Source organism: Schistocerca cancellata, chromosome 9, assembly GCF_023864275.1.
Source record: "Schistocerca cancellata isolate TAMUIC-IGC-003103 chromosome 9, iqSchCanc2.1, whole genome shotgun sequence".
Classification (NCBI taxonomy): Eukaryota; Metazoa; Arthropoda; class Insecta; order Orthoptera; family Acrididae; genus Schistocerca; species Schistocerca cancellata.
The window spans coordinates 280,221,217-280,244,084 of NC_064634.1; the positions used below are offsets into that span (position 1 = coordinate 280,221,217).

General features: G+C 44.1%; 1 long non-coding RNA gene across 1 annotated transcript in view; it reads left to right on the plus strand.

Annotated features, from left to right (window-relative positions):
• The window catches only part of LOC126100917 (uncharacterized), a 193,000-nt gene extending 171,225 nt beyond the window's left edge, over window positions 1-21,775 (plus strand). The window contains exon 4 of the long non-coding RNA XR_007522228.1: window positions 21,642-21,775. This is a non-coding gene — a long non-coding RNA (uncharacterized LOC126100917). The remainder of the gene's footprint in view (window positions 1-21,641) is intronic.
• Window positions 21,776-22,868: the final 1,093 nt, after the last annotated feature.

Sequence of the window (22,868 nt, forward strand, 5' to 3'; positions counted from 1 at the left end):
ACGCTTAATTTCCGTGTTAGAGTTCATTTTAGTTTCGTCAGTATGTACTGTACTTCCTCGATTCACCGCCCGTTGGCCCAATTGAAGGAAGGTAATGTTGACTTCGGTGCTTATGTTGACATGCGACTCACTGCTCTACAGTACTAGCATCAAGCATATCAGTACGTAGCATCAACAGGTTAATGTTCATCACAAACGTGGCTTTGCAGTCAGTGCAATGTTTACAAATGCGGAGTTGGCAGATGGCCATTTGATGTATGGATTAGCACGGTGCAATAGCCGTGGCGCGGTACGTTTGTATCAAGACAGATTTCCAGAATGAAGGTGTCCTGACAGGAAGACGTTCGAAGCAATTGATCGGCGTCTTAGGAAGCACGGAACATTCCAGCCTATGACTCGCGACTGGGGAAGACCTAGAACGACGAGGACACCTGCAATGGACGAGGCAATTCTTCGTGCAGTTGACGATAACCCTAATGTCAGCGTCAGAGAAGTTGCTGCTGTACAAGGCAACGTTGACCACGTCACTGTATGGAGAGTGCTATGGGAGAACCAGTTGTTTCCGTACCATGTACAGCATGTAAGGGAATATCAGCAGGTGATTGGCCTCCACTGGTACACTTCTGCGAATGGTTCATCCAACAATGTGTCAATCCTCAATACAGTGCAAATGTTCTCTTTACGGATGAGGCTTCATTCCAACGTGATCAAATTGTAAATTTTCACAATCAACATGTGTGGGCTGACGAGAATTCGCACGCAAGTGTGCAATCACGTCATCAACACAGATTTTCTGTGAACGTTTGGGCAGACATTGTTGGTGATGTCTTGACTGGGCCCCACGTTCTTCCACCTACGCTCAATGGAGCACGTTATCATGATTTAATACGGGATACTCTACCTGTGCTGCTAGAACATGTGCCTTTACAAGTACGACACAACATGTGGTTCATGCACGATGGAGTTCCTGCACATTTCAGTCGAAGTGTTCGTGCGCTTCTCAACAACAGATTCGGTGACCGATGGATTGGTAGAGGCGGACCAATTGCATGGTCTTCACGCTCTCTTGACCACAACCATCTTGACTTTCATTTATGGGGGCATTTGAAAGCTCTTGTCTACGCAACCGCGGTACCAAGTGTAGAGACTCTTCGTGCTCGTATTGTGGACGGCTGTGATACAATATGTCATTCTCCAGGGCTGCATCAGCGCATCAGGGATTCCATGCGACGGAGGGTGGATGCATGTATCCTCGCTAACGGAGGACATTTTGAACATTTCCTGTAACAAAGGGTTTGAAGTCACGCTGGTACGTTCTGTTGCTGTGTGTTTCCGTTGCATGATTAATATGACTTGAAGAGAAGTAATAAAATGAGCTCTAACATGGAAAGTAAGCGTTTTCGGAGACATGTCCACATAACATATTTTCTTTCTTTGTGTGTGAGGAATGTTTCCTGAAAGTTTGGCCGTACCTTTTTGTAACACCCTGTATATCATTGATGTTTAAGAGTTGAAAAGCTCTCTGGAACCATGTAGTTTCATTTGACGATGAAATACATGTTAACTGTGCACCTAAGTATGTTTCTGACACGAGACTAAATAAGTAAAAAATGATGACCAAATTCAATATGTCATCTCCAAAGCGGCGAGCGAAGGACGCCACGTGATCCACCTGAGAGCCGGTTGTAGTTTCCGCAGTTTAGATGCCTCATTCTAGTTACTGTACGCCCCTGTGTTAACTTCAGCGACTGTGTGCAGGGAGTGCGACGACGTCCCGAGCGCCGCTGGCGACCTCTGCGGACGGCGCCACGGGGTCGCCGGGGGGAGCGGTGTTTGTCGGCGGCGTCTCTTACCTGCGGGATGAGCCAAGTCGAGCGGCTAAGACAGCCGGCCGGCCCCACAATGGCGCCGCCCGTGCTGATCCTGTTTGCGGCGGCGACCGCTCGCGACTGGCCCGCGCAATTGGATTAGGGCGGTGCGCGCCAACTGGCGGCTACCTGCCGAGTTAGGTGCGCCAATTAAACCGCCACCATGCACCAGCCACCAGCCACCAGGAGCCGCGCGTCGCAGCTGCGAGCCTTTGTGCGCTCCTAAACGTCGCCTCTGGCGCGGCCACGCCGGCGACGGAGGCGGCGGCGGCGGCGGCGGTAAAAAAAGAATCGGAGACAGCGAGGCGTGTAAAGGGAGAGAAAGAGCCACTCCGCCCTGGAGTAGTCGCCGCTCGAGAGCGAATATAGAGGTGTTCCCGGGGGACGACTCCGCGTTTGCCCCGGGTCGTCTCAAGCCGCTATTGTATAGCTGGAGATCCTCCTTGCGCAGTCTATTTGGGACCCTCGCTCCCTGCGGCAGGCGCCTGACGGGGGGAAGCTGACGCCGTCCTGCCAACCTTGGCGCTATTAATGGCACTTCTCTCTCAGTTATCCCAGTTTCTTAAATTGGAACGCAGGACGTGGACTGATCTACATCACCGAGAGAGATGGTGAATTCTTACGCCACTGGAATTCTGGAGGAGTGGCGTTCAAATCGCCGTCTGGCTACCAGAATTGTAATAATCGCTGCTTGCGCAAGTACGAAGTAAGGATAAATGAAAACTCCGCCCAGTATGCCTGGAAATCGCCTGCTTACTAACACACTGTGAGTCCTCGTTCATCACTCCCTATCCGTTTCCGAGGCACTTCGACGCCAAATAAATGTTCAACGGCTCAAGCATCCTGCTCCCGTAAGAAAAGCGCCACTAATGGTCAGCATAACGTTGTACGTTACGCCCAAATGGCTCTGAGCACTATGGGACTTAACATCGGGATTCGTCAGTCCCCTAGAACTTAGAACTATTTAAACCTAACAAACCTAAGGACATCACACACATCCATGCCCGAGGCAGGAATCGAACCTGCCACCGTGGCGGTCGTTACGCCCACTTATGTGCTGATATGGCACTGATTTTAATTATTTTAGTGTTTATATCCTGCTTTTCCTTCTTTTGTGATGCACTAGCTAATAAACCCGGCATTGCCCCGATACTCATTTTTCCAATTTTCTATTAGAAACCGGAGCAAAACAGTGAACTTTGTTTGTAGTTAATATCGAAAGAACTTAATTTTCATGTATTCTTGAAAACACTTTTAACATTATGAAACAGTCGTACAAAGAAATATGCATATGTGCAAATGTAGAAGTAGAGAATTCCCGCCGTGCGAGGTAGCCGCTCGGTCTAAGGCGTCCTGTCACGGTTTGCGCGGATACCCTCCTCGGATGTTCGAGTCCTCTATCGGGCATGGGTATGTGTGTTTTTCTAAGCGTAAGTTAGCTTAAGTTAGATTAGTAGTAGTGCGTAAGCCTAGGGACCGATGACCTCTGCAGTTTGGCCCCATAGGACCTTACCACAAATCCAAACCCACAGGATCATGGAAGATTGTGTGTGCTGGGTGTAGCTGTTTCGCGTGTCTAAAGCAGTTTTGTAAACGTCTCTATGGCAACGCCTCTTCATACCTCTATAGAGGGTTACAGTTTTAGCCTGCAGTCGTTTGCGCTTCGCAGTTGAATGCTGTTAAAAGTGCTGCCGGGTGTCAGGGATTTCTTTAAGTTGGCACGATTGCAGGAGTGTCTTAGTTATAAAGAATAGATGTATTAAGACTTCATACTTGATGCGGCTTTTTTTCACATGTTTCAGTGTTTATGACGTCATATCTCTTGAACTATGGGTAGCAAAGTTATATATATGTGTAGGTACACCGAGCAGCATATGTGGAGGCTGTCTGCGAAACATGTTGCGAACACAGTTAGTAGCAAAGAACATGCATCAGTTTTTCACGAATCTCAGTGTTTATGACGTCATCTCTCCTTATCTAGGTGTCATACAATGATATAACTTTGTAGGTACATTCAGTGTCATATGTGGATACTGTCTGCAAAATATTTTGCGAATACTGTTAGTAGCAAGGAAGTAATAAATTTAAACGTCATGCCTGATATGGTAGTTTTTCACGCATCTAATTGTTTATGACATCACATCTCCGGAACTGCTGTGGGTGGTTGGTTCTTACGCCCCCAGAAATTGTTGCCTGACAGTAAGTGATATGTGTTCCAAGTTTGGTTGAAATCCTTCCCGTGGTGTAGGAAGAGATGTGGCACTTAACTACATACATTCTCACACAAACATACTTTTTTATAATACGTATGGATACTCTGCCTAACATGAAAAACCATGTTAAAGGCTGTCACCTTAAAATTCTGTTTGCTTGCTATTACTTAAGTTATTATGTGATGTATACTAAAATGGTTCAAATGGCTCTGAGCACTATGGGCTTAACTTCTGAGGTCATCAGTCCCCTAGAACTTAGAACTACTTAAACCTAACTAACCTAAGGACATCACACATATCTATTCCCGAGGCAGGATTCGAACCTGCGACCGTTGCAGCAGCGCGGTTCCCGACTGTAGCGCCTAGAACCGCTCGGCCACTCCTGCCGGCTGTGATGTATACTTCTTTTAGAAAATATCTTACTAAACGTACAGTTTTATAATTCTCATATACCTCGCACTTGGTTATGGAGCAAATCATATGCAGTATTACACAGTCCAGTCAAGCTAATGTGATCACTTGTCAAAAGCCTGAATAAACAAAATTCCTACATTTACATCTACATCGGCACTCCGCAGTCCATGTTACGCCGCGTGAGAGAGGGTAATCGCACTTCTACCAGACATTTCCTTTCCTCTTCTACTCGCAAACAAAGAGGGAGAAACGACTGCTATAAGCCACCGTATGAGCCCTAATTTCACGTATCATATTTTCGTGGTCCTTACGCGCAGTGTGTTGGAGGCAATAGAATCGCTCTGCAGTCAGCTTCAAACGCTGGTTCTCTAAATTTTCTCAATAGTGTTCCTTGAAATGAACGTTGCCTTCGCTCCAAGGATTCCATTTGAGTTCCTGAAGCATCTCCGTAACACGTGCGTGCTGTTCTAAGCCATCAGCAACTTATCTGGCAGGCCCCCTCTGAACAGCTTCAGTGTTTCCCTTTTATCCAACCTGGTTCTGATCCCAGATACTCGGGCAGTACGCAATAACAGGTCGCACTAGCGTCCTATATGCGTTTTCCTTTAAACGCTATGAGATCAAAAGTATCCGGACAATTAGGTGCATTGTGCTGCCGCCTACTGCCAGGTACTCCATATCAGCGACCTCAGGAGTCATTAGACATCGTGAGAGAGCAGAACGGGGCGCTCCGCGAAAGTCACTGACTTTGAACGTGGTCAGATGATTTTGTGTCACTTGTGTAATACGTCTGTAAGCGAGATTTCTGCACTCCTAAACATCCCCAGCTCCACTGTTTCCGATGTGATAGTGAAGTGGAAACGTGAAGGGACACGTACGGCACAAAGGCGTACAGGCCGACCTTGTCTGTTGACTGACAGAGACCGTCGACAGTTGAGGAGGGTCGTAATGTGTAATAGGCAGACATCTATGCCGAACATCACACAGGAATTCCAAACTGCATCAGGATCCACTGCAATTACTATGACAGTTAGGCGGGAGGTGAGAAAACTTGGGTTTCATGGTCGAGCGGCTGCTTATAACCAACACATCACGCCGCTAAATGCCAAACGACGCATCGCGTGGTGCAAGGAGCTTAAACATCGGACGATTGAACAGTGGAAAAACGTTGTATGGAGTGACGAATCACGGTACACAATGTGGCGATCCGATGGGAGGGTGTAGGTGCGACAAATGCCCACTGAACATCATCTGCCAGCGTGTGTAATGACAACAGTAAAACTCGGTGGCGGTGGTGTTATAGTGTGGTCGTGTTTTTCATGCAGGGGACTTGCACGTCTTGTTTTGGTGGCAATATCACAGCAAAGGCCCACACTGATGTATTAAGCACCTTCTTTCTTCCCACTGCTGAAGAGCAATTCGTGGATGTTGATTGCATGTTTCAACACGATCGAGCACCCGTTCATAATTCACGGCCTGTGGCGGAGTGATTACACGACAATAACGTCTCTGTAATGGACTTGCCTGCAAAGAGTCCTGACCTGAATCCTATAGAACATCTTTGGGATATTTTGAAATGCCGACTTCGTGCCAGGCCTCACCGACCGTCATCGATACCTCTCCTCAGTGCAGCGCTCCGTGAAGAATGGGCTCCCATTCCCCAAGAAACCTTACAGTACCTCATTGAACGTATACCTGCAAGAGTGGAGCTGTCATCTAGGCTAAATGTGAGCCAACAGCTTACTCAATTACCGACTGAGGGCACCAGGAAATTGTAAGTCATTTTCGGCCACATGTCCGGTTACTTTTGATCACATAGTGTAGATGAACCACATTTCCCTACATGAAACCAAAATTGACCATTCACCTTTCCTACCATAATTCTCACCTGCTCGTTCCATTTCATATCGCTTTACAACGATACGCCAAGATATTTAAACGAAGTGATTGTGACAAGCAGGACCCTACTAATGATGTATACGAACATTACCGATTGGTTTTTCCTATTCATTCGCATTAACTTACATTCTCTATATTTAGAGGTGGATTTAGAGGTGGCTACCATTCATCACACCAACTATAAATTTTGTCTAAGTCATCTTGTATCTTCCTACACTCACTCACTCAACTTCGACACCTTACTCTGTACCACAGCATCATCAGCAAACAATCGCAGATTGCTGCCCACCCTGTTCTCCAAATCATTTATACATATACAGAATATTAACTGTCCTGTCACACTTCCTGGGCCACTCCTGGCGATACCCTTGTCTCTGATGAACGCTCGCCGTCGAGGACAACATGCTGGGTTCTTTACTCAAGAAGTCTTCTAGCCACCCACATATCTGCTAACTCATTCCTAATTATCATATTTTCTTTGACAGCCTGCAAGGGGGCACCGTGTCAAATACTTTACGGATATCTAGAAATATGGTATCTGCCTGTTGCCCTTCATCTATAGTTCGCAGTATATCTTGTGAGAAAAGGGCAAGCTGAGTTTCGCACGAGCGATGCTTTCTAAAACAACGGTGGTTCATGGACATAAGTTTCCCACTCTCAAGAAAATAGAACTGAGAACAGATTAAAGGATTCTGCAGCAAATCGAACTCTGGCATATTGGTCTGTAATTTTGCTGATGCGTTCATTTGGCCATCTCATTCAAAGAAGGCGCAAGTCATTTGCGCCTTTTTCCAGTCGCTTTGGCCTTTGCGCTGGACTAGAGATTGACGATAAATGCAACGGGCCAATGCCTTAGAGTACTCAGTGAAAAACCGAATTGGAATTGCATCCAGACGTGATGATTTACTTGTTTTCAACTCCTTCAGTCGTTTTCTACGCCAGGGACGCTTATTACTATTTTATCATACTGGATTATGTTCGATGGTCAAACGGCGGTATATTTGTATTATGCTCCTGAGTGAAGGGTTTCTTGAGGGGAAATTTAAAACTTCGGCTTTCGTTTTGCTATCTTCAACCAACTGCCACACCAGACTGGTCAAGAAGCGAGACCCCCTTACCAATTTCACATAGAACCAGAATTTTCTCTGGTTCTCTGTCAGATCTTTCGCTAAGGTATGACAGTGGTAGTATGCTTCGCGCATAGATCTTTCCACAGAAGAATGACTATTAACCTTTGCTTGTTATCATTTGTGCGTACTCTTTCGAACCGAGAGTGCAACAGGCTCTGCTTCCTCAGCATTTTCCGAATCTCGTTATTAAACCACGGTGGGTCTTTTCCATCCTTAATCCACTTACTAGGCAAATGATTCTCCAGACCACGATTTATAATGTGCCAAAACTGTGGCAGTACTTTCTCTACGTCCATCTTACTGGACCTAAGTGATGTCAATGCACTCTCTAAGTGAGATGCTAATAACTTCTTGTGTGCTGTTTATTGCAGAGATCCTCTCAGTCTTCTTAACTTTCGTAACCTCCGTTGCAATAATGCCATCATGATCTCTAATTTCCATTTCTAAGCTGACGTTGTTGATAAGTTTCTGCCTATTTGTAGCTAAATGGTCTAAGATATTTCCAATGTGTGTGGGCTGCCGATCTAGCTACTTAAGGCTGTTTTCGAAGAACGTGTCCAAAATTACTTCTGTCGGTACATCCTGCAAGCAAACTATAGACATCCCAGACTGTACTTCTACATCTACATCTACATTCATACTCCGCAAGCCACCTGACGGTGTGTGGCGGAGGGTACCTTGAGTACCTCTATCGGTTCTCCCTTCTATTCCAGTCTCGTATTGTTCGTGGAAAGAAGGATTGTCGGTATGCCTCCGTGTGGGCTCTAATCTCTCTGATTTTATCCTCATGGTCTCTTCGTGAGATATACGTAGGAGGGAGCAATATACTGCTTGACTCTTCGGTGAAGGTATGTTCTCGAAACTTTGACAAAAGCCCGTACCGAGCTACTGAGCGTCTCTCCTGCAGAGTCTTCCACTGGAGTTTATCTATCATCTCCGTAACGCTTTCGCGATTACTAAATGATCCTGTAACGAAGCGCACTGCTCTCCGTTGGATCTTCTCTATATCTTCTATCAACCCTTGAAACGTCCCCTTTTGAACATTTATACAAGACTGTGCTTAAACTGACACACAATATTTTTTTAGCGCAACGCAATCTGACTTTCAGAAATCCCTACAAAGGAATGGCCCTGACTAACATTAACCTGTACCTTTCACAAATCACTTACCTCACCAAAAATCTTCGTTACTCGAACTAATGCAATACAGCGAGCGCCACTACTGCCAGCTAAATAAAAGATTCAAACTACGGAAGTCACTAACTACTGATAGGGATAGTTAGCAAATGAAAGATTTTAATAGAGAACAAACAATGTATTTACCTTAATAGTCACAATATATATAGCAGTTCATAATATCCAGTATAACAAATTTCAAAACTCCGCCATCTCTCTCCCCACATCCACCACTGCTGGCGGCTCACCTCCAACTGCGCAACGGTACGCGCTGTTCACATCCAGCTGCCGCTGCCAAACACTACAATGGCAGACAACAATGCAAACTAGCCACAGACTGCACACAGCACAGCCAGTGATTTTCGTACAGAGCGCTACGTAACGTTGCCAATAAGAAAACATAAACAGCCTACTTACATAGCCCCCACGCTCCCCACAAAAAATTTTACAAATTGTTTTGGGCACTGGGCAATACATATTTGTTAAAATTTTTTCAAAATCGTAATTACAATAACAAAGAAATCAAATGCACACACTTATTGATACAATGTTGGTCAAAAGCTAAAATTTTCTCACAGTGCATAAAGACAGTCCAGATTGGTCATCACAGTAAAATTGCAGTGTTTTTCCCAAAGTCTGAGCAGTAAAAGAAAATGCACACGGAAGTAGTGGATTTCCATGCAGTCTTGAAGAAGTAGTGTTGTCCTTCCAACAGAAAGACAATGCTGACTCTTGACATGCTGACAGGTAATGGGCTACAACAGAGCAAACCCACAGCAGAGTCATTCGACGTTTTGAAGAATATTGGTAGGTAGGTCATCACAGAGCAGACCCACTGTAGTCCTGGTAGAGATTACGGTATTGGTGGGCCACCAGAGGTGCAGATCCACTGTAGTCCTGGTAGAGATTGTGGTATTGGTGGGCCACCAGATGTGCAGATCCACTGTAGTCCTTGTAGAAATAATGGTATTGGTGGGTCATCAAAGATGCAGACCCACTGTAGTCCTTGTAGAGATGGCCAGCAGCCATCTGTTTGACTGTGCGGGTGCACAATCACCATTGAAGAGTCTTGCAGATAATATAGCAAGTCCATAAACCACCACTTGTGCACTCACAAAGTTTTTTTTTCTAATTGTCCTTAGAACCAGCAATGCTGTTATCCAGTCCCTTGCTGAATTATTAACACACGTGCAAACACTAACAGTCCCAACTTCTCACATATTGTGCATTACTACGACCAACAGAAATGTGTGCAGTGAAATAAATGCTTACAAGTTACTTAATTTGATGAACTGGTGTCAATTACAATATTATAACATGAGAATACAATTACAAAGGTACAAAATACATCATTAAAAACATAACAATACAGATAACATTTGTAGTAATACAGGCTTTACAAAACAATAGAAATAAACATATACATTAGTGTTACAGGAATTATGACATAAGTACATACATAAAAGATCAGAATAACGTTTGAAACATCAACTTCACACATGAGCATTAAAACAGAATAGAATAAATAATGTCTAAACATCTTTACAAAGAAAATAACATATTATCAGAAAAATTCTACAACATAACTCATATCAGTTAAACACATAAAGACAGGAAAAACATAAATATACAAGAGTACACAAACATATAGCAGAATAACACAAGAGGGAAGGGCAGGGTTTGTTTTCAGTGTAACATTTGGTACTGCAGTCCAACCCAAAACTTCATTCCATAGATTTTTCGTCTTATTTCAACATTTGTTTCCACCAAAAAATCCTATCCAAGCATGCTTTCTGTATTTATATATTCACATTTTTCTTACGTCATTATTTATTTTTCATTATCTTACCTCATCATTTATTTGCAAGAAAATCCTACCTATACCTGCTTTCTGTACTTTCTTTGTATAACTTCTCAATGCATTTCTTCCAATTAATCGCAACTCATTCTCTTATAGTCTACCCCTTCTAAAGCTAACTGAAATCTACTGAGCTCAGATGCTAAACTAAGGGACGAGGCAATGCAGCAGCACAAAACAATTAACACGAACAGCAATGACAAAAAAATTCAAATTGGCAAAGGAAGCAACAATATTACAACTAATATAAGGCAATGAGCAGCAAACAAGAAAAATAAATCAGTAGTAAACGGGCTTAGCAGAGTAACACAAAGTCAAATTCAGTAACACTATGCCTGGCAAACAGCAGTAACTTATACCTAAACATGACATAGCTCAAGCAGAAAAATATTACAGTAAAAACAACAATGCAGATAAGGGAAATGTATATTCACATCTTAATGTCTATGTAATTAAAGTGGTGCACCACAACTTATTCTACAAAAGAAATTACCAAGTACTTGAAAAGAAAATTATAAATGCAGTTATTGTTATTAGTCCCTTCTTATTGTTCTTTCCATTCCAAGAGCTCCTTTTTCGAAGAATGTGGATCAGAAAATAATTATTTAATAGATCTTAATATTCATAATATATATAGTAGTTCATGACATCCAGTTTTACAAATTTCAAACCTCCGCCATCTCTCTCCCCACATCCACCACTGCTGGCGGCTCACCTCCAACTGCGCAACGCTACGCGCTGTTCACATCCAGCTGCCGCTGCCAAACACTACAATGGCAGACAACAATGCAAACTAGCCACAGACTGCACACAGCACAGCCAGTGATTTTCGTACAGAGCGCTATGTAACGTTGCCAATAAGAAAACATAAACAGCCTACTTACACCCTATCTGGTACGGATCCCACACTGCTGAGCAGTATTCAAGCAGTGGGCGAACAAGCGTACTGTAACCTACTTCCTTTGTTTTCGGATTGCATTTCCTTAGGATTCTTCCAATGAATCTCAGTCTGGCATCTGCTTTACCGACTATCAACATTATATGATCATTCCATTTTAAATCACTCCTAATGCGTACTCCCAGATAATTTATGGTATTAACTGCTTCCAGTTGCTGACCTGCTATTTTGTAGCTAAATGATAAAGGATCTATCTTTCTGTGTATTCGCAGCACATTACACTTGTCTACATTGAGATTCAATTGCCATTCCCTGCACCATGCGTCAATTCGCTGCAGATCCTCCTGCATTTCAGTACAATTTTCCATTGTTACAACCTCTCGATATACTACAGCATCATCTGCAAAAAGCCTCAGTGAACTTCCGATGTCATCCACCAGGTCATTTATGTATATTGTGAATAGCAACGGTCCTATGACACTCCCCTGCGGCACACCTGAAATCACTCTTACTTCGGAAGACTTCTCTCCATTGAGAATGACATGCTGCGTCCTGTTATCTAGGAACTCCTCAATCCAATCACACAATTGGTCTGATAGTCCATATGCTCTTACTTTGTTCGTTAAACGACTATGGGGAACTGTATCGAACGCTTTGCGGAAGTCAAGAAACACGGCATCTACCTGTGAACCCGTGTCTATGGCCCTCTGAGTCTCGTGGACGAATAGCGCGAGCTGGGTTTCACATGACCGTCTTTTTCGAAACCCATCCTGATTCCTACAGAGTAGATTTCTAGTCTCCAGGAAAGTCATTATACTCGAACACAATACGTGTTCCAAAATTCTACAACTGATCGACGTTAGAGATATAGGTCTATAGTTCTGCACATCTGTTCGACGTCCCTTCTTGAAAACGGGATGACCTGTGCCCTTTTCCAATCCTTTGGAACGCTACGCTCTTCTAGAGACCTACGGTACACCGCAGCAAGAAGGGGGGGCAAGTTCCTTCGCGTACTCTGTGTAAAATTGAACTGGTATCCCATCAGGTCCAGAGGCCTTTCCTCTTTTGAGCGATTTTAATTGTTTCTCTATCCCTCTGTCGTCTATTTCGATATCTACCATTTTGTCATCTGTGCGACAGTCTAGAGAAGGAACTACAGTGCAATCTTCCTCTGTGAAACAACTTTGGAAAAAGACATTTAGTATTTCGGCATTTGGTCTGTCATCCTCTGTTTCAGTAACATTTTGGTCACAGAGTGTCTGGACATTTTGTTTTGATCCACCTACCGCTTTGACATAAGACCAAAATTTCTTAGGATTTCCTGCCAAGTCAGTAGTAATGCATGATCAGGGCATTTAAGCGCTACTAGATGTTCTTAGAATGATCCTAGAACTGTCACAGCAGGATCGGGTGGCCGGTATAAACATTCACAATTAGCTTTGTTTCACCTAGACCTGCTATACGATACCAGATAACTTCACTGTCACGCTCAACTTCGACTTCAATAGGGACAATATTTTTGTCAACTGGAATGAACATTCACCCTCCTATGGCCTCTGACCTGTCTTCCATGATTCTCTAAATATCTCTGAGCTTTCCACTTCGGGGTTCAGCCAGTTCTCGGTCCCGAGAATACTTTGAGGGCGAGAACTTTTCTTGATGGCAGTAAATTCGGTTCAAAAATGGCTCTGAGCACTATGGGACTCAACTTCTGAGGTCATTAGTCCCCTAGAACTTAGAACTAGTTAAACCTAATTAACCTAAGGACATCACAAACATCCACGCCCAAGGCAGGATTCGAACCTGCGACCGTAGCGGTCTTGCGGTTCCAGACTGCAGCGCCTTTAACCGCACGGCCACTTTGGCCGGCAGTAAATTCGGGATCTTAGTTATGAATACTTCTAATATTTAATGGTAAAATTTTGACAGTCAAAATTTCTTCACTTCGAACTCGGTATAACTTCCCATGCTGCTATCGACTGGCGAGTACTCATCGGAGTACCTCAAACTACCGCCTAGCCTAAAAAACCTCATGTGCACTCTACAAGTTCTCTTCTACCCGAGTAGCTGCCTCCTTGTCCGCCACCGGTAGCTGAGTGGTCAGCGCGACAGAATGTCAATCCTAAAGGCCCGGGTTCGATTCCCGGCTGGGTCGGGGATTTTCTCCGCTCAGGGACTGGGTGTTGTGTTGTCCTGATCATCACCATTTCATCCCCATCGACGCGCAAGTCGCCGAGGTGGCGTCAAATCGAAAGACTTGCACCCGGCGAACGGTCTACCGGACGGGAGGCCCTAGTCACACATTTATTTAGCTGCTTCCTTTGTGTAGTGCATCACTGACCTGTCAAAAATACTCAACCGATAACGGAAGTCTAGAAATCTGCAGCGAAGACCGTCACAGAGTCAACGAATCATTTGGTTGAGACCCTCCACCCGGCTCCCCAAACCAAAGGACTCTGCTCAGCACGAACCGCCGCGAGACCAGCAGGAAGAGGATCAGTGATGTTCTGGAACGTACCGACAGGGATTTGGAGCCGTGCCGACTCCAGATACGCGGCCAGCTGCGCTGGGTTTCCTGGTTAAGGATCCTTGGCGTGAACAGCCCGATCGAGGCGGTCCCGAATTTTTTCGATTGGGTTTAAATACGTGGAGTTTGATGGCCGAAGTTAAGCACTGTCGCAGATGGCCGGCACTTGGATGGGTGACCGTCAGGGCCGCCATGCGTTATTACCGTTTTTCGGGGTGCACTCAGCCTCGTGAAGCCAATTGAGGAGCTACTCAACCGAATAGTGGCGGTTCCGGTCACAGAAAACCATCGTAACGTCCGGGAGAGCAGTGTGCTAACCACACGCCCCTCCTATCTGCATCCTCAGCCGAGGATGACCCGGTGGTCGGATGGTCCCGATGAGCCACTTGTGACCTGAAGACGGAGAGCTTAGTGCTTAGTTTGATGGCCATGTGAGTACGTCAAACTCAGCCTGGTGTGCGTCGAAACATGCATGTACAATGCGAACTGTGTGATACGTGGCATTGTCCTGCTGGTAGTTGCCATCGTGGGGGTGGACATGATCTCCAAGGATACATCCATACTTTTGTTGAACCATTGTGGCCTACAGAAATTACTAGATCACCCAGGGAATGGCACGGAAACATTCCCCAGACCATAACTGTTGCATGGTGTTTGCTTTCAAATGTTTCGTGTCATCCGTCCGATGGAGCATAAAATGTGATTCGTTAGAAAAGAACGCCTGTGACCACTCAACAGACGTCCAGTTGCGATACTGGCTTGCAAATCCCTGCCTTCGTCGCCGATGGACAGCAGTCAGGATGGGTGCATGAACCAGGCGCCAACTGCGGCGGTCCAAATGCAGCAACGTTCGCTGAACGGTTGTTGAGGAGGGAAGGTTGGTAAACACTCGTTTCATTTTGTCGGTCAGCTGCCGAACTGTTGCAGGTCTATTCGCTCATGTACACATTTCCGCAACCGTCCTACACCCCTGTCATCTATAGCCCTTGGTGCGCCACAGTTGGCTCTGCGCCGGTTCTTGGATGGTGCCATTTTGCCTTGCACCGTATACTTTAACCACGGTGGCTCGTGAACAGTTCACAAATCTGTTTCCACACTTGGCCGGAAAGCCAGTGATGATGCTCTTTCGGACGTCAGATAAGTGGCACAGTTTCCGCATTACGACAGCGACTGCCCTGTTTTCGGCGTCCCCCTGACACGCTTTATATACCCTCCAGTGTTCGTGCTGCCACTTGCTGTCAAAATCCACGTTGACGTCGAACGTAGGCATCGGTCACAATTACGTGAATGGACCACACACAAATAGCGTTTTTAAGTGACATAACACACGATGCGCTCATTTAGTGCTAGGAGTGGGAGGAGAAGCTATGCGCCTCTTATCTCACATGCAGACGTGCATAGTCTTGGCTTTTTAGTTACTACATTAACGCATCTTATGTACATTAAATGTACCAAAAGCCAATACATGGGTATGGATTATTTCCCTTTGTGTTTATTTTAAAGTACACTTTGTCAAGTAGAAAAAAAAGAAAAAAAGATTTTACAATTCCGTGTTAATAATATGTTTTTATATTTTTATTGTTGTTTCTAAACAACAGGTCTAACAAAACATAAAATAAATTATGAATACTTTCGACTGTAAAAGGCTTACAGAATGTTTTACTTAGGCCAACTGTGAAAACATGTTCGTTATCTCTAAAACGGTGAGAGAGGCTGCCAAAGGGTGCTCGACGCCGTCTTCCAAAATACTGAGTGCTGAAGTCCGAATGTAAGCGATGCTGAAATTCACATTTGTCTGTAGGTGCACCAGCCAACGAGTCCTGTTGGTCTGCCCCGCACAACATTTTATATAAGACCATAACAGATATAATGGACACGCAAAGACCTTTGCAGTGTCATTTCTGCTGGGTTTTTGTAATCCCCGGTCGCGGAACTCGCGTCCCCGAGCGCGTAATTAGCATATATTTGCAGTTCCATCCCCGGAGAGCGGGTGGACCAGCAGAATGCATTACGCCCTCGCGTCCATCACCCTCATTAATCTGAGAGGTCCTCGACGGCAATTTATGGCGGCCTACGCCCCGTCACGCGGCAACTCACAGGCCGAGAGCTGCCCATTGTTCGCCCAGAATTTCAAAAGCTCGCAAGTCGCTTTCCATCATCCCTCCGGCACATTCTTGTGATGACGTTCCTGTCAACCGTTTCTACCACGTAAAAATAATGGGGACAGCGCGACGCGACGGACACAAAATACTCCCTAGCATGGAGACTTACTTCTTCCTATGGCGCTCACTTAAAAACGGGTCCGTTTTTGACGAAAAGAATTTATTTAATGTGGACATGAACGAACATGCCTGAAGGAGCAGAATCAGCTGTTCGAGGGTTCGATTTTCGATCTTGTCTCTTTTACAATGCACTTCAGCGATTTTCCATTCGAAAGGAAGGTTATTGTTTAACTTTGTGTCGATGACCAAATCATTAGTGACTGAGCACAAGTTACGACTGGATGAAGAGGGGAAAATAACATGGACGTGATCTTTCAAAACGAACGCATATAAATAAATTCCATCATATTTTGTGGAGGTCGGCCGGCAGCTGCGGCTGAGAAGTTCTAGGAACTTCAGTCCGGAACCGCGCTGCTGCTACGGTCGCAGGTTCGAATCCTGCCTCGGGCATGAATGTGTGTGATGTCAGGTTAATTAGATTTAAGTAGTTCTATGTCTAGGGGACTGATGACCTCAGGTGTTAAGTCCCATAGTTCTCAGAGCCATTTGAATTTGTGGAGATCGTGCCCCATAATTTCAGAGGAAAAGTCAGAAACATCAAGATGTGCTGATAAATAAATCTTTACTGAACTACAGGTTTCGATCATTTTTTCACTATCAATTCCAATAAAATTATATACCACAGCTTAAATAACAATGGTCCGACTGTGGAATCATATACAGTGATGGGGGAAAAATCGCAAAATTTATGAGACATAAGCGAAAGGTGGTAAGTGTGTTTCTACTTCCGAAAGATGATGTCTATTCAGATTTCGCCCCAGTAGTATTAGAGTGGCGTTAGTACCTCCTCTATAAGGGAGCAAATCACGTTTGCTTTAAATAGGCACTGGAACGGTTGTGGGCTTTAGTTACTTTTGAGATTTGACGCGGTTAGTCGGTGTTACTCACGAATGCCTTTAAGGCGACAAAGAAGCCATTTTCCACAACTCAATGAGTTTGAACGAGATCGCGTAGTAGGGCTATCAGAAGCTAGATACTCCTTCTACGATACTGTAGCAATGCTTGGCACGAATGTAGCCATTGTGCATAATAGCTGTCAGCAGTGGTTACGGGAGGGTATGCTCACAAGAAGTCCGCGATCTGGATGGCCACGTCGCACTACCGAGAAGGAAGACAATCGCGTTCGGCCTATCGCTGTGGCGCATCGTGCTGCATCTGCAGCAGCAATTTGCGCAGCAGTTGGCACCACAGTGACACAAATCGGTGCTAAAAATCGGTTACTTTAAGGACATCTTCGGAAAAAATACGTGGGTCAACATTTGCAAAACTCTTAATTCCTCTCTCTCAAACCCCACCCTATGGGGAGAGAGGGACAGTTTTAGTTTTAGCGAATCAAAATTTACGAAGTGTGTATTTTTTATTTGTCTTAACCATTTTCTAAGCAAAAGTGAGAACTTGGATTTTCTTGAATTACAGCGCCAACTACCAAGAGTCGGTGTTACTCACGAATGCCTTTAAGGCGACAAAGAAGCCCAGGAGGCTGGGGTGGCGGGCTAATTTTAGCACCCGCAGATGTCCCCTCGGGTAAGCTACTACAAACAGCATAGTGATCGTATTATAGTGGCCAAGAGAGACACGAAGCCCGTGCCTACTACAGTAGTACATGTTTATATGCCAACGAGCTGTGCAGATGACGAAGAAATTGAAGAAATGTATGATGAGATAAAAGAAATTATTCAGGTAGTGAAGGGAGACGAAAATTTAATAGTCATGGGTGACTGGAATTCCAGAGTAGGAAAAGGGAGACAAGGAAACGTAGTAGGTGAATATGGATTGGGGCTAAGAAATGGAAGAGGAAGCCGCCTGGTAGAATTTTGCACAGAGCATAACTTGGTTCAAGAATCATAAAAGAAGGTTGTATACATGGAAGAATCCCGGAGATACTACAAGGTATCAGATAGATTATATAATGGTAAGACAGAGATTTAGGAACCAGGTTTTAAATTATAAGACATTTCAGGGGCAGATGTGGACTCTGACCACAATCTACTGGTTATGAACTGCAGATTAAAATTGAAGAAACTGCAAAAAGGTGGGAATTTAAGGAGATGGGACATGGATAAACTAAAAGAACCAGAGGTTGTACAGAGTTTCAGGGAGAGCATAAGGGAACAATTGACAGGAATGGGGGAAAGAAATACAGTAGAAGAAGAATGGATAGCTTTGAGGAATGAAATAGTGAAGGCATCAGTGGATCAAGTAGGTAAAAAGACGAGGGCTAGTAGAAATCCTAGGGCAACAGAAGAAATATTGAATTTAATTGATGAAAGGAGAAAATATAAAAATGCAGTAAATGAAGCAGGCAAAAAGGAATACAAACGTCTCAAAAATGAGATCGACAGGAAGTGCAAAATGGCTAAGCAGGCATGGCTGGAGGACAAATGTAAGGATGTAGAGCCTTATGTCACTAGGGGTAAGATAGATACAGCCTACAGGAAAATTAAAGAGACCTTTGAAGAAAAGAGAGCCACTTGTATGATTATCAAGAGGTCAGATGGAAACCCAGTTCTAAGCAAAGAGGGGAAAGCAGAAAGGTGGAAGGTGCATATAGAGGGTCTATACAAGGGCGATGTACTTGAGGACAATATTATGGAAATGGAAGAGGATGTAGATGAAGATCAAATGGGAGATGCGATACTGCGTGAAGAGTTTGACAGAGCACTGAAAGATCTGAGTCGAAACAAGGCCCCGGGAGTAGACAACATTCCATTAGAACTACTGACGGCCTTGGGAGAGCCAGTGCTGACAAAACCCTACCATCTGGTGAGCATGATGTACGAGACGGGCGAAATACCCTCAGACTTCAAGAAGAATATAATAATTCCAATCCCAAAGAAAGCAGGTGTTGACAGATGTGAAAATTACCGAACTATCAGTTTAATAAGTCACAGCTGCAAAATACTAACGCCAATTATTTACAGACGAATGGAAAAACTGGTAGAAGCCGACCTCGGGGAAGATCAGTTTGGATTCCGTAGAAATGTTGGAACACTTGAGGCAATACTGACCTTACGACTTATCTTAGAAGGAAGATGAAGGAACGTCAAACCTACGTTTCTAGCATTTGTACACTTAGAGAAAGCTATTGACAATGTTGACTGGAATACTCTCTTTCAAATTCTAAAGGTGGCAGGGATAAAATACAGGGAGCGAAAGGCTTATTACAATTTGTACAGAAACTAGATGGCAGTTATAAGAGTCGAGGGGCATGAAAGGGAAGCAGTGGCTGGGAAGGGAGTGAGATAGGGTTGTAGCCTCTCCCCGATGTTACTCAATCTGTATATTGCGCAAGCAGTAAAGGAAACAAAATAAAAATTCGGAGTAGGAATTAAAATCCATGGAGAAGAAATAAAAACTTTAAGGTTCGCCGATGACATTGTAATTCTGTCAGAGACAGCAAAGGACTTGGAAGAGCAGTTGAATGGAATGGATAGTGTCCTGAAAGGAGGGTATAAGATGAACATCAACAAAAGCAAAACGAGGATAATGGAATGTAGTCTCATTAAGTCGGGTGATGCTGAGGGAATTAGATTAGGAAATGAGACACTTAAAGTGGAAAAAGAATTTTGCTATTTGGGGAGCAAAATAACTGATGATGGTCGAAGTAGAGAGGATATAAAATGTAGACTGGCAATGGCAAGGAAAGCGTTTCTGAAGAAGAGAAATTTGTTAACATCGAGTATAGATTTAAGTGTCAGGAAGTCGTTTCTGAAAGTATTTGTATGGAGTGTAGCCATGTATGGAAGTGAAACATGGACAATAAATAGTTTGGACGAGAAGAGAATAGAAGCTTTTGAAATGTAGTGCTACAGAAGAATGTTGAAGATTAGGTGGGTAGATCACGTAACTAATGAGGAGGTATTGAATTGGATTGGGGAGAAGAGAAGTTTATGGTACAACTTGACTACAAGAAGGGATGGATTGGTAGGACATGTCCTGAGGCATCGAGGTATCATAAATTTAGCATTGGACGGCAGTGTGGAGGGTAAAAATCGTAGAGGGAGAGCAAGAGATGAATACACTAAGCACATTCAGAAGGATGTAGATTGCAGTAGGTACTGGGAGACGAAGGAGCTTGCAGAGGATAGATTAGCATGGAAAGCTGCATCGAACCAGTCTCAGGACTGAAGACCACAACAACAACAACAACATATCACATTACATATAGTCGCTAATGAAATTTGTCATAAATAATCCACCACAATTTGAGGAGAATAACTATGTCCATACCTACAACAGTAGAAGAAAATACGACCTATATTACCCATTATTAATAGCTGGCAGTGGTTCAGAAAGGAGTTCAGTATGCAGCAACAAAAATTTTTGATCACTGGCAAAAGAACATAAGAGTCTGACAGATATCAAAGCGAATTCCAAATCTAACCCAAAATCATTTATTATGGCTAACTCCTTCTACTTCATGGACGAATTTCTGTTTAAAAACTAGTAGCTTATATTAAAACCATAGTTTCTAACTGTAGTTGCATGAGTAGGACTAAAAAATTATTTTGTAATTAATGTTAATACTGAAAATGTATACCTATCCTGTAAACTGACCGCCGGCCGCGGTGGTCTCGCGGTTCTAGGTGTTCAGTCCAGCACCGCGCGACTGCTACGGTCGCAGGTTCGAATCCTGCCTCGGGCATGGATGTGTGTGATGTCTTTAGGTTAGTTAGGTTTAAGTAGTTCTAAGTTCTAGGGGACTGATGACCGCAGCTGTTAAGTCCCATAGTGCTCAGAGCCATTTGAACCATTTTTTGTAAACTGACCCATTATACAACATTTCGATAAATGAGTCATTGAAATGATCTATGAAATGTGTAGCTAAGTAACTAACAAACCAACCTCTGTGGTACTGTACCAAATGGAAGCAGGTCCGCAACGATTCATTTGTTCAGTATTAAGACTGTTGTTGGGTTATGTCCTTTATTGTGACTTGTGGGTGGAATGCTCTGAATAGAATCTTGTATTAAATATCTTAATCTGGCTCTGTACATCTGACGTAAGTAAATCATCAGCTTTGAAAACAATGATAAAGCAATATATCTGACTGCAAAATTAGACGAGTATCTCAATGAGCCGGCCGGGGTGGCCGCGCGGTTCTAGGCGCTACAGTCTGGAGCCGCGAGACCGCTACAGTCGCAGGTTCGAATCCTGCCTCGGGCATGGATGTGTGTGATGTCCTTAGGTTAGTTAGGTTTACGTAGTTCTAAGTTCTAGGGGACTGATGACCTCAGAAGTTGAGTCCCATAGTGCTCAGAGCCATATGAACCATTTATCTCAATGAACTCTGTTTATTACACATATGTGCAATTAAATTCACAATAAACCTGTAGTTTAACAATCATTAAAAGTTACAATTTGATGCCTTTGCAGACCTGGACCAGTGATTTGGAAGGTGACTGAAGTGAACACGCATCTGGAGAAAACATTTACATTCATGGGATTCGTGCCGTGGTTACCGAAGTTTAGTGCATAGAGCTAGAAACTACTACGGGGTACGTGTGTACATATATGGTGGAGTTGAAGGCATGTTGATCTTCTAACTGAAAATAATTCTTCACAATGAAGATTTAAATTATTGTAGATCATTGGAAATATTTTTTTCTTTTCCTGCGATTAGTTTCGCTGTTGTGGCTGGATCACACTACCATATAATCTGCAGGTGGTGGCTGAAGTGGCTGGAAAATCAGTCACTGGCTCTGTACCACCAACTCCTGTGTGTTTGCATCTAAGTTCGACTCAGCCGGATGAGAGCCTTTCGTCCCAGACAAGCCTGTAGAAGCCGCCTAGAAGTGAAGTCTGCCCTTCAAGACACCGGCCTAGGAAGAAACTTCCTACAGAGCGCTTGCGACAAGGAAATCTCCGTGCTGTGCGTTTTTTGGCATCGCATAATTTGTGACTGGCTGAACAAACCAATAATAAGGTAACTCACAATAGCTGATCTCCCTTATCACAATTTCAAGTGGTTAACCAGTTACGAAACTGTTAGCCTTGGCGCTCCAAAATATGTCTGAATTACTCCCTCTCTCAGTCTACTTTCGTGCACTGGACAGTCTGGAAGTACCTCTATAAGCAAAGCCACATTTCTTATTACCATTTATAAATTACACTACTGGCCTTTAAAATTGCTACACCACGAAGATGACGTGATACAGACGCGAAATTTAACCGACAGGAAGAAGATGCTTTGATATGCAAATGATTAGCTTTTCAGAGCATTCACACAAGGTTGGCGCCGGTGGCGACACTTACAACGTGCTGACATGAGGAAAGTTTCCAACCGATTTCTCGTACACAAACAGCAGTTGACTGGCGTTACCTGGTGAAACGTTGATGTGATGCCTTGTGTAAGGAGGAGAAATTCGTCCATCACGTTTCCGACTTTGATAAAGGTCGGATTGTAGCATACGCGATTGTGGTTTATCGTATCGAGACATTGCTGCTCGCGTTGGTCGAGATCCAATGACTGTTAGCAGATTATGCAATCGGTGGGTTCAGGAGGGTAGTACGAAACGCCGTGCAAGATCCCAAAGGCCTTGTATCACTAGCAGTCGAGATGACAGGCATCTCATCCGCATGGCTGTAACGGATTATGCAGCC